General features: G+C 49.6%; 2 protein-coding genes across 3 annotated transcripts in view; one reads left to right on the forward strand and one right to left on the reverse strand.

The window, feature by feature from the left end:
- The window catches only part of TG (thyroglobulin), a 244,685-nt gene that overhangs the window by 51,402 nt on the left and 174,233 nt on the right, over positions 1–19,050 (reverse strand). The gene's annotated exons all lie outside the window — the stretch shown is intronic.
- The window catches only part of SLA (Src like adaptor), a 64,018-nt gene that overhangs the window by 21,144 nt on the left and 23,824 nt on the right, over positions 1–19,050 (forward strand). The window contains exon 2 of one of the 2 annotated variants that reach the window (XM_045561431.1): positions 7,834–8,108. The gene's annotated coding sequence lies outside the window, so the exon portion shown is untranslated. Of the gene's footprint in view, positions 1–7,833; positions 8,109–19,050 lie in introns of those variants that run through there. The other variant, XM_045561433.1, reaches the window with a different exon arrangement.

Below are 19,050 nucleotides of genomic sequence, written 5' to 3' on the forward strand. Positions count from 1 at the left end.
TACATTCCCTGCCTTCTTAGAACTTACAGTTTTTGAAAGTCAGACCAGTAGAGAGATAGGGAAGGGTGGTGTCATGAGACACCCTTGAAGAAATTCCCTTCACGGAGCCTGGCACCTTCCAACACTACCATAAGCCATGCACGGAGTCTTTCTCATGGGAAGACTCTGACCCTTTGTCCTTAAGCAGAATTCACAGGGATCTCTGTGCCCTTCCCAGAAGAAGGACTGTAAATTAGCACCAAGGGAAGATAAAATGGAATGTCTCAAACTTCCTTGTTAAGATCTCTGTTTAGAAATGATGTCTGTTTCTCCCCCTATGTTTCTGTTAGAGTCGTGGACTCCCAAATGGTGTGCACACGACAGTCCATTGGAGTGCAGGAAGAACATTACTTATAAATAATTTATCCTTTTAAAATATTTTTATATTTATAATGTACATATTAGTAGAATCATCTATGTGTATAATTAATGACTAAATATGAATACATTAAGGATGCTTACTGTTTTTGCTGTCTGGGTACATGATGAAAAGTTTGGAGAGGGCTACACTAGACAACAAGAAGAGGCCCTTTTGTCAGTGGGTTAAAGAAAAAAGTTGAGCTAAGAGGTCACCAGAGTCCCACAGTTTCTGCTCTGCTGACAGGAGTGAAAGTGGTCAGCAGACCTCCTGCCCCGGGATAGTTGTAAGTCAGCCTGGCAAAGTCTTGGTTGCAGGCAGATTATATCACCTCTGCCACTCATTCTCACCCCTAAAGCCATGTGACATGAGCCAGGACTGGGGCACAGGCCATTTGGACAACTGAAGAGCTTCCCCCTTTTGGGCAGAGGACAGGGGACGGGGGCGGGGCATGGCTGAAGGGAGCACAAAGTCCTTCCGCCGGACTCTGACTCATCAGATGGAAGGAAGACGCCCTAGCTGGCCATGGATTCATCTCTGATCCTGGCTGATCCTAAGAAGGGGGAATCCATCCCAGGTCTGTGGAAGAGCAAGGGTAAATTCAGAGGCCAAACCCAGCAGAGTCTGTCCAGCAAACAGGCCACAGCGGCAGGTACCTGGAAAGGCAGGTTGGGGCAGTGAGGGCCTGGCGAGGAATCCCTGCAATGGTGAGAAATCCAAGAGCAAAGAAAGGCAGGGAAGTCTGGAGAAGGATGGAGCCTGGACTGATTTGAGGAGGCCGATTCATCAGCCTGCTCCAGTGGATTCAAGAGGGGCAAAAAGAGGGTGGTAGGCAGGCTGACCAATGAGTGGCAGACGTTGAAGTCACTTCCCACTCCAGACAGGATGCAACTGAAGTCCTCCCATAATGAAAATATATCAAGAGGGTGCAAAGAGAATATCCTGGCCCGCACTTTGAATGTCTAGCGTTAGTGGAGTCCTCTCATGTTCAAGATGAACCTTGAATGCCAGCTTTGGTCAAGCCTAGGTCCACTACAGCATGACCAGCCATTTCCTTCCATTCCTCTCACCACTGAGGCCCTACAAGCTACCTGTCATCGTGGCTCATTCCTGGCCCCTGTTCGACCCAGGCTGAGCTCCTGGAAGCCAGGTGTGTGTCACCACCACCTTTGCCCCCCCCACGGCTTAGCCTCACAGCTGCCCAGGGGAGCAACTGCATAAATATCCACCTAAATAAATGTGTACCTGAGTTAGATTCTAGGACACAAAAAGGCTTGCAGATTAGTGCATTAGGGGAAGTTAGTAAAGAAGACAAAGTTGCAAAAAACCTGAAATTTGGCCCTGCTCAGAGGACTTCCCAACCTCTGGGAAAGCTACTGACCTCTTTAGCAACCTTGCAGAGCTGAGAACAGTAAGGTCCCCGGATGCAGGGGCAGCAGGTTGAGGTTGAGCAACAACAGAAGAGAACAGCTCTAATGAATCAACATATTTGTGCAACTCTTCACGGCAGAGGCGGTGCACATAAAGCACCGAGTCTTTTTGTTTTTCCTGAGAATACTGTCAGTGCCAGGAAGCCTCCCCAAGAAACACAAGGATTCTGAGGACATGCACATTTAAGTTCTCCTGCACCTGGAGAATTCAGCTCATCCACGTGGACTATTTATCCAACTTTAAAGGCAGTTCCAGAAACATGAACTCTTATCTCCAATGAAACAACTGGGGCTGCTGTCCCCTAAATGGTTTTCATTGTTAGCTTATTGCCTTTCCCAAAGGTGAAAAGTCAACATTCATAATTTATGTACTTTTTTTGTTCAAAAGGCATAACCTTCATTGAGTCCTTTACCCGACAGATCGGTACGGACCATCTCTTTGGGGCCAGGCTCTGTGCTAAGCTCAGTGGTCGCGCGTCTGACACACTCCTGCCATCCCAAGCTTACGCTCCGATCTGAACGGAAAGGGAGGCATTCGTTCTGCAGACCCTCCCAGGTGCCTTGCACAGTGTCAGGTGGTTTATACACATCATTTCATGGATCCTCATGACTGAGCAGTGTCAGCACCTCATTTAGGCTGAGAGACTCAGAACACCATGCAAGGTCACACAGCCCCGAAGTCTGTTGACCCCTCTCTTGAACTTGACTCCAGTAGGCAATGTGCGCTACTCCTGTGGCACAGATGAAACTCCATGGGGTGTCTAGAGAGGGAGCAACCAGTTCCGGGTGAAGGGGCAAATACACAGGAGGGAAGGCGTCCACACAGGCAGGGGAAGGGCAGTGGCACAGCATGTGACGAAGAGGTGGGAGGCTTGTCTGGAGGGCACAGTGGCAAAGGAGTCGGTGAGTAGGGCATGGAGGCCTTGGGTGTTGAGGTTGTTGTGGGGGGTGGTGAGGAGGGTGGGCAACAGACCAACATGCATCGAAAGGGATGAAGTCGGTCCGAGTCTGGGCAGGTGCTTGAGGAGGAGGACAACAGGCCCTGAGTCTCATTTGAGGACACAGGGCTGGCAAAGGGTGGGAGGGAAGCCTTGTGGGGAAGGGGGGGCATGTGGGAAGTCCCAGTGGGAGACTAGAACAACAGTGACAGTGAGCTCACTGCTTCCAGAGCCCACGAGTTTGGATGAGGATGGTGTCCCTCATCAGCTGTGTGAACAAGGGCAAGTATGTTAAACCCTAGGAGCCTGTTTCCTCAAGTGAACTCCAGACATACAGATGGGAAGAACAAATGGGTAACATAAGCAAGAGCCACGTTTCTTCCTGGCATTCCCCAAATATTAGTTCTTTTCCCTTCTCTCTGCTCCTTGAACACAAGCATCTCCAGCCCCAGATCTTTGCACACTTGTCATTTCCTGTACCCTGTGGTTTTTCCTCTAGATCTTCACACCGAAATCACTCTGGGCTCACTTCAAAAGCCCTTCTGAGGCTAGAGTCCCTCTCACTGTCCTCATCCCCCAGGTCCCTTCTACAACAATACTCGTTCGTTTTTCCAACTCTGTACCAGGAGCAGTGCCTAACACATACAAGGCGCTCAACAAACAGTCACCGAACAAGCGACTGAATGAATGAGTCAGCACCCATGCAGCCACAGAAGGGGCAAAAACATCACTCTCAGAAAACGTCTGTCTTGCTACCAACTCTCCAAGGTCACACAATTTAACTCCTTTGGTTGTGAGAATCCCATCAACACCAGCACCAAGCACAAGGCCCTGCACCCCGTAAGTGCTGGACTCCCCTAACAACCTTGCTGGCTCCCAAGGTCGCCTTTCTCTTCTTCCAAGCTTGGCGACATTTATGTTTAAAGAAGTGGGGAAAAACCTGGAAACAGAACTGGGAATCTGCTTGTACTGGACCACGCCGTGAACTCTGACCCAGCGTGGGGCTTCAACACCGCACCACTGCCACACGACACCAAATCACCTTGGGGGCTCTTAACATCCCAGAACCTGGAGCCCCTCTGAGACCTGAAGCTGGAGAGTCGGATTCTTACTGCCGGGCTTAGGAGACCTGCCGCCCCCCAGCTGGGGAAACATAACAACTGACTCCAGACAACTTTAAGTGTGCAAAGCTAGTTTTTACGTAGGGGAAACTTTCACTTCAATAAAGGTGAAGACTATACCCTCGTACCTAACTGAGCAACCCTCAACCCATGCATGGCGGCACCTTGGTAATCTGCCTGTGGCCATTAGTCCAGGCCCTAATAGCTAATTAATTTGCAAAGCCCTCCGGAAATCAGGTGCCTTCTACACAGATGGTCCTGGGTGTCTCTGTGAGCCCTCAAGCCCAACGTCCTGATAGGGCATCACTGGGCCAGGACAGTGAAGCCTGGGTCCATGGGGGGGGAAGCACCTGCTCAGTGTTTTTGTCTTTGCTCCTTGTGCTGATGCAGAACATCAACCTTGAAGACCGTGCTGCTGAGATCACTCCGACCTTGTCCTGCCACACCTCAGTGCCACTGAGGTGGGAAACCAGGAGTTCTGGAGTCCCCTCCAGCTCTTCTCCTGGCCCCCGCCTTCCCGTGACCTTCCTTACACCTGGAGTTTTGATGTGTGCTGTCTCCTCCACTAGACCTACTGGAGGGTGGCAGGGAGGGAGGGAGCCACACCCATGCTCCACCTGTGGATCCCTCCCTGTCTGTCCTCCCAGTGCAGGTTACACACACAAGAAGTTTATAACAGATGTTTGCTAAATTCAGTAATTCAACAAATATGCAAAGAACGCTGCCTTGTGCTGGGCCTTGGGGATGGAGAGTGTTTGGCTGTGAGCTCCCAGGGTGGGGCCTAGTCTTGCCTGGCACATACTAAGTGCTGACAGAAGTATGTTGAATGACTGAACAAATGAATGTATGGAGCACAAAATGCATGCCTAAATAAATGACAGTGTTCTTGGACTCAGGGCTCCTTCATGGATTGGGAGAGGAAGGTGTGTGAGCTACTAGGACCAGCATGGAGAGCAGGAGAGAGGGGAAAGGTGAGGGCGCTAGAGGAGCAGGGGTGATGCGTGGCAGACATCTGTTCTCCTGTGCGGGGCCTCTGTGGGGAGAAGCCCCTGGCCCGTTCTCCACCATCAACAGGACCCCACCATGCCGGAGTGGCTCCCAGCTCACTGCTTCCTGCCCCCGTGCCCTCCGCCAAATGGCCGCCTCCTTAGAGATGCAGCCCATGCGCCACCCACGCTGTAGCTCCCAGGCCTGATTCCCAGGGACTACAGGCTGCCACATACCGGTCCTCTTCTGGGGCTACCCATATGACGGTGGAGAGGGAGGATGGGTGCCTTGCCATAGGACACTTGTCTGAGACATGTACCAGGGAGCACAGGGTGACCTCTGCAGAGCTGAGTCCCTATGGAAACAAGAGAACCAACTGGTCCCGGTTGTACTTTACAACCCGAGAAAGAACAAGGTGCACGGGTGGAGTGTCTTGTTTACTGAAAGCTCTCAGGACCTCTATGGCACGGGTGTGATCCAGCGGTTCTCACTCAGGAGAAGTGTTGGTCCCCAGGGCCCACTGCACCATGTCTGGGACATTTTTGGTTGTCATGACTTGGTGGGGGCGGGGGTGCTCCTGGCATCTAGTGGGTGGAGTCCGGGGACGCTGTGGATCGTACAATGCACAGCACAGCCCCCACCACCCACACGACAGAGAATGGTCTGGTCTAAAACACCAGTGGTGCCGAGGTTGAGAAGCTCCTGGGGTCATTGGAAACAGAGGCCTAAAGTCTAAGTCACCTGCCTAGCACGGCGCCTGGGCTTCAGCCCTGCTCTCACTGGTTGGGCCCAGGGCTGGCTCCTCTGCTGCGGCCACAGCCCAGGCTTCCAGGCAGCACAGTGTATGATTTGAGGGACATTTTCTCAAATCCACTGGGTGTCCTCACAGTTCCCCCAGGAGATGAAAGGGAGGTCATGAAACACCCAAGGCCGGGGCAGGGCTTAGCAGCAGTGACCCACTGGCAAGGGGCAGAGAAGAGGCTGCAGCGCTGACCCCTGGGGCTCCTTCTTCGGCAGCTCCCCATTCCCGGCTGCGCCTTTCACAGGAACCCGCTCTGCAGGCCTCCCGCTCGACTGCCTCTGCCACCTGGCTCGGGTGTCCTCGGGGCCTGATTGTGTCTTTCCCCCAAACTTCCACAGCTTGTGTTAAACCAGCAGGTCCTTCTGCGTGTGCCTCTCGCACCCTGGTCTGTCCCAAAGCTGCTCCTTCTCCCCCGGCAGGTCTCAGCCCAGTGACACCGCTGGAGAGCCACCCCCAGCCCCCAGCCACTGACACCTGCGGAGAGCAGCGCCTCCAGGCCCTCTGTCCCTCTGACCCCAGGCATTTCCTTTAGGGCAGTTATCGTCAGTGACAGCTGCCGTATTCAGTCTCTCTCATGTGACGCCTCCGGAGCAGGTAAGCTCAGTAAGGGCAGGGCTTTTGCTGGTTTTTGTTCCCAGCCAATGCCCAGTGCCTGGAACAGCCCCCTGCTCAATAAAGCTTTCTTGAAGGAAGGATTAGGGGAGGAATACGGAGTCTAACCCGCAGTAGATTCTCGGTAAATGTCTATGGAAAAATTGTCACAAAGCTCACACCTCTGACTGTAAGTCCAAAGCTCTTTTACTTCTTTGTGTGAATTTGGAGGAAAAAACTCCACTTTTGCATATTTCTGCCTATCTTCTCTTCCCCATTTAGGCAAATCGCCCACTCTGTCTTTTGTAATATTTCCTCTGTCCCTTCCCGGCGTGCTCTTCGCAGAGCGGGTGTTTTCACAAGTTGTCTAAGGAAGCGTCTCTCTAGTACAGAGTGCCTTCTAAATTTAGATGCAGACCTGAGGTTTTTAATTTATCTTCATGAACTGCACTGAGTGAGGTTTCCAAATGACTGTCCCGGGGTTGGGGCTGTAGGTCACCAGCCCCAGACTCCAGCCCTGGCTCTGCATTGGGGCTTAGCTATGTGACTGTGGGCAGGTCATTGACTCTCTGGCGCTCTGTCCTTTCTGGGAGGTGGGAGGGTCTGTGGGGGGCTCTGAGAGCCACCCCAGCACCGTCATCCAGCATTCCCAGGCAATTCGCAGGCAATCCGGGGGTCAGCATTCCAGAAGCTTTCAGCTCCACCAACATGCCTTTAGGCCCCCAGTTTCCCTGCTTGAGACATGCACTATTAATATGGAGATTTTATATGTAATATTTATATAAAATATATATTCTTATCATATGTAAATATATATATTTTAATTTCTAGCCCACCAAAAAGTTGAAAGAGTAGAACAATGCACATCTACATACCCTTCACCTGGATCCAGTAAGTGTTAACATTTTGTCATGTTTGCTTTCTGTCTGTCTCATTCTCTATGTCTTCATATACATACATATAGCTTGATATACATATGAAAGCTTTTCTTTTAGTGATTCATTCGAAAGCTGTAGCCATCATGACACATGACCTCCAATAGGTCACCATGTGTCTGTGGCCCCTGACAACTATTAAATAAACATTTTCCCATATAACCACACTGTCACTATCATACCCAAAATAGTTAACACTAATACAATTTTATCTATAATACTATGCACTGTGTGTTCAAATGCCCCCTCCCCATCCCATAATGTTCTTTCTAGTTTTTTTTCCCTTCACCCCGGGTCCAAGTGAGGATCACACATTACATCATGCTGCCATGTCTCTCCAGTCTCCTTTAATCTAGAAGCTCTGCTCTGGGTCCATCCAGCAGTGACATAGGAAGCTACAAAAATCGGGAAACTGAGACCAGAGAAGCTAAAGCCCTAAGCCATGGCCTCAGTGGGCCCAGTGAGCTCTGTGGATGCACAGGAGCAAATTCATGGCCCCATGTATTTGCCTACTAATTAGAGGAAAAAGACCAAGTTTCTGAAAGCCTGAGCGTGGCCTGGCCATCGAGAATAAAGCTGCCCACAGTCTCAAGTGCTTTGTAAAAAGGCTAATAATGTCTTTATCTTCCCAGTCCTTGCAGAGAGAAGCCTGCTCAGAGTGGTTACTGAAAACAGGAACCTGCCCTTCTGCAAGCCCCGCACGCCTTCCTCGTTTCTAGCAGAGGAAGTGTGTAGCCGGTTTAGCAACTGCAGTTCTTCTTGGTAGCATGGGCTGCTTCTCCACACCCGTGGGAGGTCCGGCCACGCTCATTCCAGAGCAGCAGCAGCTGATGGAGAGGCAGTGACCGTGCGCCTGGTGGCCCCTCGGCAGCCGTCTCCCAGGGGAGACCATGCCCAGTGTTTGAAGGTATCTTGGGGGATGTGGCATGTGGTAGGGACGGGGTGGGGAGAGACTTCAGGACCCCTCCGACACACAGCTGGCAGGGGGCTGGCTTTCTGGAGCCAGAGAAGAGCTCCCTGGGAACAGGTGTGGCAGTGTCCCCCGTCCCTAGCACTGCACTCAGGTTTGCAGCCGCTCAGTGGATATTTTATGCATAATTCTACAGAGAGAAGTGCTGGGGGAGCTTGGGCAGGGGACTGCCAGAGGAGATATTCTCACCACAGAATGGCCTGGCACGTAGCAGCCTTCTTACAAAGGACAACTAGGGCTTGCCATCAGACTTCCTAGCTGTGTGACCTCAAGCAAGTCATTTAAAACTCTCTAGGCCTTCATTTTCTCAACTGCAAAATGAGAAGGATGGTACTAATTCACAAAGGTATTGGGCAGATTAAATGAACTAATATGTGCAAAGTGCCCAGGCCAGTTTCAGACACATAGCAGGTGCTCAACGAATGCTATCATCCTGGAATCATGACGTCTAAAGGTACACAGAGCCAGCCCAGGTGGGTTGAGGGATGGATTAGCGCTGCTAGGAGTCTGGTTTGGATCTCCTTTGGGAATATGCCAAAGATAATAAGAATCTAATCATGTTCTAAGTGTGTGCATGGGGTGGGGATCAAAGCAAAGGCAAACGTGAGGTATACAAATTCTGAAAATATAAACTCTTAGACTTGGATGAGATTTGGGAGGACTAGAATTTTCTAAGGAATGTGGAACATTCCACATTCTTTTGGGCACCTACGTATTGAGAGAGCCTTGTGTCAGGAAAGCAACCTGGGCTTTGGCCTCAGAATGTCCCAAATTGGGGCCGTGCCTATCCACCATCCTGAGTAACGGCAAGGAACACTGCATGGGAAGATATTTCTCTTTGATCTTCAGAATGATCCTGTGAGATGGTGATTGTTATTTGCTTTTGACAAATGAGAAAACAAGGCTCAGAGAGGTACAGTGACTGGCCCAAGCCATGCAGCTATGGGCAGGTGGAGGCAGCAAGGGCTCTGGGGGTTGAGTGGGGGGCTCAGCCAGAGCAAGTTGGGGCAGGACAGGACAGCGTTTAAAGTAGTGCTCTTCATTTTAGAAGGACTACATCCCATAGTCTGTAAGTTGTCATTTTGTGGTTTGCTATGAGATGCTGAGAAACTGGGGAGGTAAGACCAAACAAAATTTCTAGCAAATTCTATTGCAACTAATATTCTCCAATGAGAAGAATATTATGCAACAGTGCTTAATATGCTCTGAAAGTATAATAATATTGAAAACCTATGGAACAGACAAATTGAAATCTACTTACACTCCTTCTTAAACAGATCTAGAATCTAGATCAGGGCAGCAAGATAGCAACTTGGAAAGACAGTGCTGTAATCAGACATGGGTAGGTTTGCATTACAGCAAACTGAAGTCATTTTCTTAATACAGAAAAAACTTCTCCACTCTGAGTTGTGAAAGCTAGCAATTTTCTTCCAAGGGAAATGTATCTGTCTTAAAGACTTAGAAATTATTCATTCTAGTACAACATTCTGGATCAGCCACCAAAGAGCTGTGTGACTTCAGGCAAGTCACTTTGCCTCTCTCTCTGAGCATTAGTTTCTTCCTTATAAAAAGACAACTAGCTTCCTTGTGCATTTGTAAGAACTGTAAATTATATGTAATATGTAGGAGATGCTAAATACAAAATAGGGGCTACTAATATCATTCCTACACCAGGCAGTTAAAGTATATCAAGTCCCTTTGGTATGGCTAAGCAGAAAGCTGTTAACAAACACTGTTAAATATAATGGATCCAAATTGTAAAACCAATGAGCTGGGCACTCCTTCTTCATTTTTCTGAATACATATTTCTGCTTGTTCCTCCATCTGATATAAATGAAACAGACATGGTAGGTTTGCATTGCAGCAAACTTGAGTCATTTTCCTAATACAGAAAAAACTCCATTCTGAGTTGTGAAAGCCGGCAATTTTCTTCCAAGGGAAATGCGTGTTTTTTAAAGACTTAGAAATTATTCGTTCTAGTACACCCAAATCAGTGTCTTGCATTAATAGATGCTGCTGGTTTTTAAGTTTTTATTTGACATTCATCAATCATTTATTTTCTCTAGCTCTGAGAGAGGCTGGAAATTAAAATTTTCACCAAGGTCTTCCAGTATGTCAGACCAAACCATTTAGTTCTTGTTAGCAACCTGAGGGCTCTGTTAGTACATTTATGTGTCTGTCTGCCCAGCTGTTCATTCATCCATCCATCCATCCATCCATCCTTCCCTCAATAAATATGCATTGAGGTCATACCATGTGACCGACTCTCCCCACCCCCAACCTCCCTAAGAGTTCCAGAGGAAATAAGTACACCATGTCCAAACCACTTCCTCCCATCTGAGAACCACTAGGGGAGGGGCGTATTTGATTATGGTAACTCTAGCTACAGACAGAAACGGTGAGGCCTCAAGGGCTCAGTAGCTCACTTTTGTTGTCAAGCAGCTTTGTAAAGTCACACTTCCCTCCTTGGCACCAGGCAGCCTGGGACCGTGGCTGGAGGGCACCGTGTAGGTGGTGAGTGAAGCTGGAGAAACTCAAAGAGCTTCCGAAGAAAGTGGGAATTGTCCTCTGACTAGATTTTAGGGGAAAAATAACCACCTGGAATTGGTCAGGGAGCCCTGGAAGCAGACTGCCCCCTGCCTGCACTATGCCAGGCACTTTATATAGACCTCCAATCATTCAGCCAAATTATTATTCAGCACGTATTATATGCCGGGCCCCTGCTAGGTCATGGTTTCTCATTGAGGAACATGAGAGACATGGACCCTGTCCTCAGAAAGTTGTCTTAGGTGTGGGGGTGGTCAATAAGGCTTAATGAAACAAATACTTAAGGACACACCACGCTGTGTGCCATGAGGGAAACAGAGAGCCCAGGGAGAGACAACAGAGGGGAACCAGCACCATCAGTTTCATTTCATTGTCCCATTAGCCTGGGAGGTGGGTTAATTCTCCCATTGACCTGGTTGTTCCTCCCCAGTTGGCAGATGCGCCATCTTCCCCATTCCTCCCCCACCCCCAAGCCTTCCAAGCCACATGCACAATTGGCTTAAAAACTGCATCCTCTGAACACGAATCTCAAGTGCCTGAGTGTCAGGACCCACCTGTCAATGTACCGCTCTACCAGTGCCTACAGGTCCACCTACCGAGTGCCTGCCATGTGCACGACCCTCTAGCACGCAAGAGAGCACCATAGTCTTGCCACAGAAAAGGCCAGATCTGCATGTGCCTCAGGCCTAAGGGACAGAAGCTGAGAGCCAGGCTCTAGAGCCAGACCCCGGACTCCAGTGCTGCCTCTACCACTTACCAGCCGGGGGAACCTTGGCAAGTTATGAATGCTTTGGCCTCAGTTTCCCTAGTTATACAAAAGGCCTAAGTATAATTATGCATACTGCATAGAGTTGTGGAGGGCCAGTGAGCTGAGCGTCCATATAAAACACTCAGGACCTGTGATTTCTCCACACACACGAGCGCCTCTTCTCCTCCTGTCGCTATACACTAAGCTTCGTAAAGAGCTGGCACCAATCTGGGGTAAACGCAGGGAGCCCTCCAGCTGGTCCACCCACCGTTTATAGGAAAGCAAACTGGCACCCAAAGAGGGACTGTGGCTTGCCCGGAGTCTCAGGGAAGTCAGCGGGCCCCCTGTGAGTTCCAAAGGCATACTGTGCAGAAAGTAAAAATTAGGAAAAGTTAGAAGGAAAAATGGAGGTAACTTCCCCTTCACAGTATCGGAGTCACCATTCAAATGATTTTGTGACAAAATTGACACTTTCAGGGCACAGAGCAAACAGGTGGAGCCCTGGCAGCCGGGTCTTTGGCTGGTCACTGTCCGGTGGGAAGGGGTGGCCTCACAAGGGCCAGAGCAAGGCACCTGCAGACACAGGGCAGTGGGCATGCCTGTTCCCACGCCTGTGCACACGCTCCCCTGGTCTCACCAGCAAGTCCAGCTCTTAGAGCCTCTGTTGCTATAACTAAAATTTCAGTAAGTGGAGACAAAGGTAACTGTAGGATTTAGGGGTGGGGTAAAAAGAACCAGGATTTGAAAGCTGGCCTCATCCCTGAGTTAGCCGTGTGACCCCAAGCAAGTTACTTAACCTTCCTGTGACTCACTTTCCTCATCTGTGAAATGGTATCTTTGGGGCATCAAATGAGTCAGTGTATTTTAAACATCTAATTTAGGCCATCTGACACAGTGGATGCCCATTTAGATTAGTGCACTTTTTCTTTTGCAAACAAATAGAGATGTCTGTCTGCAGGCAGCTGTTCCAAGTAAGGGTAATTGCCAGGAGAAAGATGAGTAATGAGTCTATTCACTCCAGTGAACTGGAGCCAGCTTGCACCAGCTTGGGAGGCCCCTTCGAAACATCTCCTCCCAACTCCATGTTCAGAGAGGTCACATTGGAAGCTGGAAATCAGCCGTGCTGGGAGGATTTACACCACAGAAATTGGTGAACACACAAGTTAGGAATTCCCCGCCCCCCTGCAATACTGATTGCGAAACATTTACTAGCACAGCACTGATCCACTCTCTCCTAGGCATGCTGTTTCTTCTGTTTTCATCTGTTCCATTTCCTTGTGGGGCATCTACCGTGTCACAGCAGAGAGTGGAAACAGACCTGGTGGCTGTCTTCCCGGCTCTTACAGTCAAGTTAGGGAGACAGTCACTCATCAACCAACCACACAAATCTTCGTGACGTCATACTTCACCCCAGGGCCAATGCAGGCTTCCTGCGGAGCCAAGGATGCAACAAGGAGATCAAAGAGAATAGCAGAGGGCCTCTCGCCCCTGGGAGCTGATCTCTTTAGGGAGAGCAAGCCCCATTAGACCCACTGCCTGGGGACTGCAGGGCGCAGGGCTCTGGCACCCACGTGCTTTGACAAGTGATTCACGCTGACATTGACGGTGGAGATCCCAGAGCAGGGCGTTCATCATCTGCAAGTGTGTTAGGTACAATATCGATTTCCATCGCACACGAGAAGTTTATGAGTAATGCTGGTGACTCACAACATGTGAATAAAAAGCAAAACTGACTCTTACTGGGAAATATGATGTGACAAATCACAAACTTTACAATCCCTGTGCCTAGGTGCCCAGATTTTTAGCATCTCCATGAAAGTCTCCACCTACCTCCTTCTCTGAGGCAACATGCATTTCCCAAGCATCCACATTGGAAATGAAAGGGCCTATTTCGTATTCACTGTTTTCCTATTCTGTGTAATAGCTAGTATCAAAATAATTGTCTTTACCCCTCTTTTCTCATTGCCAGTGTTTGCTATGCCAGCAGCTTGCAGGTTATGTAGCTATCCAGGGCCTGGCCGGGGCCTAAACTCCATCTGTAACACAGTTTTTGAGTCCGAAGGAGTCACAGACTGGGTGGCACCCCACCCCCTCCCCTGGGTATCGGGGTCCCTGGTGTATGGAAAGCCGGTCAAGAAGGAAAGAAATTGGGGGAAAACTCATTTTATTTCAATGAAGTGTTAGAGCTGTTCCAGAAATGGCATGTATTGCCCACCTGTAGATGCCAGACGCCACTTCACACAGAGCCCACCTGCTGTTTGGACCCGGCGGGGTCACCCAGGCCCTCGCATCCGCAGGTGCTGAGCCCTGTGAGACTGCAGTGTGCTCAGCCTTCCACACTTACTCTCGCCAACCCTTACTTGTGAAAACCCAGCGAGCCAGATATGGCTATGCCCATTAAAAACAAAGAAAAACAATATAGAGAGAGATTCAGTGACTTAATGAAGGGTGAAATTGAAATTCGTGCCAGCACTGACTGGCCTTAAGTCTGGCTTCTTTCCTTGACATCTTAACATGGCCACAGAGTATGTACTAGGACTCGTCCATCCTGTTCTGGTCTTACGCTGAAGGCCAGCCTCCCCACTGGCCTGGGCCCCCAAGGGCAGAAGGGGCCAGAGCACAGGCTTGTGGACACGTGGGGCCTCTCTTGGAGTGGGCAGAGAGCTGGGCAGGGAGTCACGAGACTTGTCCAAACTTACTGTGTGACCTTGAGCAGGTTGCTTGCCCTCGCCCAGCCTTCTCTTTGTCCTATGAGGGCACCGAATTGCTACTTTTTCAATCAGTGCTTTGTAATATCCCAGGATTGAAGTGTCCTATCAAGAGTAGTAGAGGGTCAAGATGCTGAAACCCTAGCCCCAGCCAGCAACTCACTTTTATCTCGCTTAGGTATTGAATTTCTGGGGAAATTTTCTTTAAAATACAGTTTGAACCAAAAACTTTAAAATATCTTGGATGAGGGGATGCCAAGTTCTCCTCCCAGTGGCTCTCAAGGGCCTCTGATTCTGCGTCAGGCATGAGAAGGAGGCTGGAGGGCTGCATGCGCCGCTCTGAGCAGCGCCTGCTACCGTAGGCCTTGCCCCACCTGGTGCCCCCCCAGCCCACGGGGTGCACAGGCCTCCTCTGCTGTGCAGGGAACTGGGGAGCAGATGGGGGTGAGGTGGCGGCTGCACCTGCCCCGCGAGAAGAGCAGGGAACGATGTGGGTCACAGGGCAGGAGGCCTGGCAGCCCTGAGCCTCACGCTCAGGGGGGTGCACCTGTCGAGAGAGGACAGGATGTGGCAGGTGCCCCCGGAAATCCTGTGAGGTCCTTGACAGGGAGAACAACTGATGCTAAGCCCCTGTGCCAGCTCTTATTTTTCCTGAAGCAAAGAGAGACCACAGGCAGCCCCGAGCAAAGCCTGAGTCAATTGTGCAAGAGTGACGGGTACCCGCCATGGAGAACAGTTGAGGCAAAAGAGCCCTGAGTGGCTGCCTGGCCCATCACTTTCCCCATCATATTTGAGGACCCGCAGGCCCAGGCCAGGGAAAAGATTTGCTCAAGCCTGCGCAGTGAGTTAGCTGGCCGCCCAATTCGCCTAAGGGGTCCAGGTTTGGTATGCTTTTAGCTATCATTTCCCAAACACATCTGCTTTAGATACGATCTGTAATTGAATGCTCAAAACAACCCTGTAAGGCACATATTCGTATCCCAAATTGATGGAGTTGAAAATCGAGGCTCAGAGAAGTGAAGTAACTTGCCAAAGGCCACACAGCCGGTAGGTTGGGAGCTGGAATCTGAACTCAGACCTGCCTGCTTTGAAAACTCCTTCTTTAAGGCTCCCTCATTCTTTCCAAGCTTTTGATTATAAAAGCAATTCATGCATTTAGGAGAAAACTTGGATATTTTAGAAATGTGTAAGTAAAGAAGAAATTGATATATGCACCTAAATCATCATTATCTACAGAGAGCCCTTAGAAACACTTTGGAAATTTTCCTTTAGTGTATATGTGTGTGTGTGTATGTATATATATATATATATATATATATATATATATATATATATATATATATATATATCTGCATTTCAATGATAATTTTTTATAAAACTGAGATACTATAAGCATAGCTAGTATTTCTTTTTGTTTGTTTTTTGTTGTCCCACAGCATTAACAGGTTTTTTTAAAATACCACCATGAAAGGCTGGAAAACATCACGTACGGTTCCCTCCTGCCCCTTTGACCATAGCAGGCCTCAACCGGCCTCTCTCTCTTGTCCCTTCATCTCCCCACCCCTGCTGGCTGGATCCCCACACCTGGGCTTCCAAGCATTGCCAAGTGATGTCCAAGAGACCCCTTGGAGCCTTCATGTCCCTTGTCTTAAAAGTTCCCCCCAAAGTTCATTGTTCCTGAGGTTGCTTTGATGACTTTAAAAAATCACTTTCTGTTGCTTTCTTAGGCTTAACCAGAGGGCAGGAAAACAGGACAGCCCTTTGTGGCGGTTAAGAGCACAGGTTTGGGGCTCAGGCAGACCTGGTTGGAACCCCAGCTTTATCTCTTCTAGTCATATAACCTGGGACAAGTTACTTAATTTATCTCATCTATAAAGTGTGGTTTTTGTGAGCAACCTAGGATATGCTGGCTGTGCAATGCTTAGCCTCGTGCCTGGCAGGGTGTGAGCCGGACCAGCCGCAGTGGTGGTGGTATTCTGGGTATCACTGTTGCTGCTGGAGTTAACGTACATGGTGGACATTAAGGCTTCTCCACTCGTGGCATCATGCTCCCGTGCCTTAGGCAAAGGTCATACGAATGGATGTACCACTGTCACACTAAGGCCAAAGAGAAGGTTGCAAACCTAAGTAGAGTTTCATATTAATCCCAACTGTTGCCAATGGTTTGGTTCCTGGTTTTACTACAGAGTCAACCTGCCTTCCCTTGGTCAGAGTTCCTCAGGCTCTTTCCCCTTTGGCTACTATGAAGGGGTTCAGGCTACCTTCCTGCCCAACAGCAAGGCCTTGCCATTCAAAGCACAGGGTGGAAAAGGTGCACAGACCTGTCCTGGGATGTTGTCCCAGCAATGGAAGGTCTGAGAAGCCTGCTCCCCCCATCCCCCTTATTTATAAGACAACACAGAGCACACAACGAAAGGATGCTGGATGTGCTCAAACAGAAACCTGGTCAGAGCAGGCACATCCCATGTTGCTAATGGCAACTCCCCGCAGGCCTGTGACCCCTCCACATCATGCATCCTCAGATGGCGGCTAGTCACACACTGGCTAGAAACCTCCCACTGGAGAGATAGCAGCATAGTCCCCAGCAAAGGGTGTGGGCTTTGAAGTCAGGACATGCAGAGTTTCCAGCTCCGGGATGGTGGGCAGGTGAGAGAACCCCTGGCCTTCACACTAAGAAGGTAAAAGAGGAATATATGTTCTCAGGAATGCTAGCAAGATTAAACACAGTGGGGTTTGCAAACTGCCTACCAGAAGGTGGGTGTTGTACACATTAACTATCTTCCCTCAATCCTGAAGAAGATAAAGACAAGATTTGGATTCTGCCTAATGGGACTTCATAGAAAACGTACTGATGGTTCTCTCCTCTTATTAATAATTTTCAAAAAGCCATTGAGTCTTGATTGCTAACATTAAATGGGGTTAAAAGGCTCTTTCTTTGGAGATCATCTTTTCCACTCATCTCATTTTTCGGAAGAGGAAACTGAGGTCCAAGGTCATGCAAGGAAAACAGCATCGGTCCAAAGACTGGAGAGAAAATAAGGTGGATGCCAGTCATGGTCCTTTGACCTAGAAACCTAGGAGTTATACCACCAAGAAAAGGGAGAAAGAAATCAAGGATTTTCAGAGCCAGTGTTAATTAACTCATTTCTCTTTTGCCCTTTTCTTATTGTTCCTAGAAGCAATTATGTCTCTTGTACCCTCTCTCCCACCTCCAGCCACTGCATGAAACTGTCACAGATTAAATCAAATTGTTCAGCCATTTCATTAGGGAGACTCCAGCTCTCACTCTCCAGGGGCATTTTCACTCTTCTCAAATAAAAGCTTCTTTCAGATAAGTTAACCCCTTCCTGGAGAATGCATGGGGCCAGGGAGCAGACTGCCAGGGGGCTGCTGGGACCTGGTGGGCTTTTGGTGGGTGTATAGCCAGATACAGTCCCTTTTCACATGTGGAGTGAACTCTAACCAGCAAGGCAGATGAGGCCAGAGTCCAAGAAATAGAGAGAGGATTGTGTTAGAGTAGAAGAACCCAGGCTTCTGGGTTGACCGGACCTTTCTCATCTTGCGACCCTGGGTATGTTCCTTTTCTTAAATGGAATTCAGTTTTCCCATGTGACAAATGCAAGTTTTAAGTCTGTTTCTTTTTTTCCCTATACTAGATTCCAGTATAGGGAAAAAAAAAAAACATCACACTAATGCTTGAAAAGAATCATAAAGTTGTTAGGAAAAGGGGTGATGTTAGAATTCATGGAGAATTTGATGGAGAGTGAAGTCTTTTCCTGACTCTTTTATGGAATAGTTGTGATGTAAAGGAGGGAGAGACCAGACATTTTAAAAATGGCAGAAGTTTGCTGCTTGGAAACGGCTCGGGGGTGGAGAGGATGGGGTGGGAGGGGAGGCCAGCAGGGCTGCAGGGGACCCAGGGCATCCAGAGGGGACTCTGGGCACAATCACTAGGTGGTTAATGACACCTGACGCCAACTGTCAGGCTAAAAGGACAAAAAGGCATTGAGCCAATGCACTGTGTCCTGGGACACTGGAGATGGCAAGGAGGTGGCGTTATTTCAGAGTTTGCTCTGCATGCTGAGAACTTTCTCCGGAAGCCCAAAGGCCTTGGAGATGCCAGACAGGGAGGCTGGGGGATGGGGGAAGCTGGTGGTTCCAGGAAGCGATAGGAGCAGGACAGAGGCAGGCCTGCGTAGGACAGGCTGTTCACGACACATGTTTGCTTCCCAAGGCCTGAGTCACACGTGTGGTTCCTGAGGCCCTCGAGAGACAGCCTGTGCATATCACACACACGCTACCTGCAGCCTGCGTCGGGTAGCCTCTGTGGCTAAATGCTCCTCGGAGTTGGGAAGGCTACTTGGTTTGCTTCTTCCCTAGAAACATCTACGCTGGGCCTCAGAGGCAGGGCAGTGCCCTGCTAGGTCCGTGGGATCCCACGGTCTTGCCTCTCTCAAGGCGCTGGCCCCGTACAGCTCGGGGTGGATGCTTAGGAAGCGTCTGCCGGACTGCAGGGAAAGCAGGTTCCGGGCCTTTCACCTGTCATTTCCGTAATATTTGGTGGCAGGTGCTGGGGGGGGCACATTTTCTTGAGTGCCTTCACCAGGCTGGGGGCCGGAGACAAGCCCACCTTGTCCCTGCCCTCCTGGAGCCAGAGTGGTGCTGTCAGAACCCACCTGGCTGCCAGAGGGGTCCCACCCACCGGGGTCATCCCCAGCTTGTGTATGAGGAGGTTAGATGAGAGAGAGGGCAAGAAGGGCCCGAGCCTCGAATTTGCAAGGCCCCCCCCATTTCCCATCATGAAGACCAACAGGATTCAGAGGACAGATTCACACTTTGCTTCAGAGGTGTGGCCTGGTACTGCCACAGTTTCTAT

The sequence above is a fragment of the Lemur catta genome, chromosome 9 (assembly GCF_020740605.2).
Source record: "Lemur catta isolate mLemCat1 chromosome 9, mLemCat1.pri, whole genome shotgun sequence".
NCBI classification, from domain to species: Eukaryota; Metazoa; Chordata; class Mammalia; order Primates; family Lemuridae; genus Lemur; species Lemur catta.